The sequence below is a fragment of the Loxodonta africana genome, chromosome 5, assembly GCF_030014295.1.
Source record: "Loxodonta africana isolate mLoxAfr1 chromosome 5, mLoxAfr1.hap2, whole genome shotgun sequence".
In the NCBI taxonomy this organism is placed as follows: domain Eukaryota; kingdom Metazoa; phylum Chordata; class Mammalia; order Proboscidea; family Elephantidae; genus Loxodonta; species Loxodonta africana.
Window position 1 is genome coordinate 20,255,329 of NC_087346.1, and position 3,138 is coordinate 20,258,466.

General features: G+C 37.1%; 1 pseudogene; it reads left to right on the forward strand.

Annotated features, from left to right (window-relative positions):
* The first annotated feature begins 2,418 nt into the window (after positions 1–2,418).
* Positions 2,419–2,478, forward strand: LOC111750820 (U6 spliceosomal RNA; annotated as a pseudogene).
* Positions 2,479–3,138: the final 660 nt, after the last annotated feature.

Below are 3,138 nucleotides of genomic sequence, written 5' to 3' on the forward strand. Positions count from 1 at the left end.
TGCTTCTGAACCATCCCTCCCTTCCCTGCCACTCAGTCCATTTTCTAACTTAGCCTTTTATGTTCAGGGCTTCTAGCTTGTCATAAATGTAATCTTTTCACTTGTTTTTTTGGGTCTTTGTTGTAAGAGGGTTCACCGGAAGCATCGACTACTCCACCATCTTGGCCCCTCCCCTCAAGTTTTCTAAGTTTTATATATATTTTGGTCATTAGGTTCTTGTCAGATATATGGTTTCTGAATATATTCTCCCAGGTAGTAGCTTGCTTTTCACTTTTTTGGTAAAGTCTTTTGATAGACAAAAGTTTTTAATTTTTATGAGGTCCTATTTATTTATTTTGCTTTTTGTGCTTTGTTGTTATATTAGGTAATCCATTGTTAAAAGCAGGCCTGACAGTTTTGCCCCTGCTTTTCTTCCAAGAATCTTATGCTTTTAGTTTGCACATTTAGGTCCTTAATCCGTTTTGAATTTGTTTTTATGTATAGTGTAAGGCATGGATTCTGTTCCATTTTTCGCATATGGAAATCCAATTTTCCCAACACTATTTTTTTGAAGAGGCTCTTTTTTTTTCCATTGAACGGACTTAGCACCCTTTTCAAAAATCAGTTGACCATGGATGCATGGGTTTATTTCTGGACTCTCAATTCTATTCCATTGGTCTACGTGTCTATTGTTATACCAGTATCAGGCTGTTTTGATTACCGTAGCTGTATAGTATGTTTTAGAATCAGGAAGTGTGAGTCCTCCTATTTCGTTCTTCTCTTTCAACATTGTTTTAGATATTTAGGGCCTCTTGCCATTCCATGTAAATTTTAGGGTTGGTTTTTCTATTTCTGTAATGAAGGCTGTTAGAATTTTGATCGGGATTGCATTGACTCTATAGATTACTTTGGTTAGTATTGACATCTTAACAATATTAAGTCTTCCAATCCATTAACATGAATATCTTTCCATTTATTTAAGTCTTCTTTAATCTCTTTCAGTGTTTTATACTTTTCGTTGTATAAGTCCTTCATGTCGTAGGTATTTTATTCTCTTAGGTGCTATTGTAAATGGAATTGTTTCCCTAATTTCACTTTCAGATTTCTCATTGCTGGTGTATAAAAACCTAACTGATTTTTGTTTTTTGACCTTTCACCCTGCAACTTTTCTAAATTGCTCTATTAGTTTCAGGAGTTTTCTTATGAACTTTTTGGAATTTTCTATATATAGGATCATATTAGAGATAACTTTACTTCTTCTTTTCTGACCTGGATACCTTTTATTTCTCTTTATTGTCTTATTGCTCTGGCTAGGACTTCTAATACAATATTGAATAGAAGTGGTGAGAGTGGTCACCTTGTCTTGTTTTTGATTTCAAGGGGAAAGCTTTCAGTCTTTCTCCGTTAGGTAAAATGTTGGCTGTTGGCTTCTCATATATACCCTGAATAATATTAAGGATTTTGTCTTCTACTCCAATCTTTTTTAGGGTTTTCATCAAAAAAGCGTGTTGAATTTTATCAAATGCTCTTTCTGCATTCATAGAAGTGATCATGTGGTTCTTTTCCTTTGTTCTATTGATTTGGTGTATTTGATTGATTTTCTAATATTGAACCATCCCTGCATTCCTGGAATAATTCCCACTTGGTAATGATGTATGACTCTTTTAATATGCTGCTGGATTATGTCTGCTAGTATTTTATTGGGGATTTTTGCATATATATTCATAAGAGATATTGGTATACATAAAGGTGATTGGAACATAGCCTCACTCATTTGTTTATCAAAAATCTTTGGCTGGTTTTGCTCTAAAATAACAGAGTTGAATAGTTTCAAGTATGTATATATGACTTCAAAACCAAAAACCAAACTTGTTGCTGTTGAGTCAATTCCTACTCATAGTGACCCTAAAAGACACAGTAGAACTGTCCCATAGGGTTTCCAATGAGTGTCTGGTGAATTCTAACTGCCAACCTTTTTTTTTTTTTTTTTAGCAGCCATAGCTCTTAACTACCATGCCACCAGGATTTCTTTTTATGACTTGCAAAGCTTAAAATATTTACTCTCTGGCCCTTTCAGAAAAAGTCTCCTGACCCTTGGAAAAAATTAAAAAAAATAAAAATAAAAAGTCTCCTGTTCTTTCTTTACAATGGATATAGATTGTAAATATTTGGGGTTTTGAATAATGTTCTGTATTTAATCTTGCAAAGGCCTATAAAGAGCATTGCCTTTCTAGGCAACCAAACCAAAGGCAAGAGGTTGCCCTGCTGGAAACCATGTTTGACTCCTTTACCATTGAAATTGTGTCCCAATGTGAGTAAGGATTCATGGTGGCACAAAGGTTAAGCACTCATCTGCTAGCCAAAAAGTTGGTGGTTCAACCCCACCAGTTGTTCTGCTGGAGAAGGACATGGCCATTTGCCACCATAAAGATTACAGCTGTGCTTGCTTCAGCAGCACATATACTAAAATTGGAATGATACAGAGAAGATTAACATGGCATAACACAGGGATAGTCAATACAACTGGACTAAAACAAAAGCAAAGAAGTTTCCTGAATACAACCAAAAGCTTCAAAGGCCAGCGTAGCAGGGACGGGGGTCTAGGGACCATGGTTTCTGGGAACATCTAGGTCAATTGGCGTAACAAAACGTATTAAGAAAATGTTCTGCATTCCACTTTGTGAGAGGTATCTGTGGTCTTAAACACTAGCAAGCAGCCATCTAAGATGCATAAATTTGTCTCAACGCACCTGGAGCAAAGGGGAATGAAGAACACCAAAGACACAAGGTAAATATGAGCCCAAGAGACAGAAAGAGTCACATAAACCAGAGACTCCATCAGCCTGAGACCCAAAGAACTAGATGGTGCCCGACTACCACCAGTCACTGCCCTGGCAGGGAACACAACAAAGAATCCCTAATGAAGCAGGAGAACAGTGGGATGCAGATCTTAAATAAAAAGACCAGGATTAATGGTCTGACTGAGACTCGAGGGATCCTGATGATCATGGTCCCCAGACCCTTTGATAGCCCAAGATTGGAACCATTCCCAAAATCAACTCTATGGACAGGGCTTGGCCTAGACTATAAGATAGACAGTGATGTTGGTGAGGAGTGAACTTCGTGGTCAAGTAGACACATGAGACTATGTGGGAGACT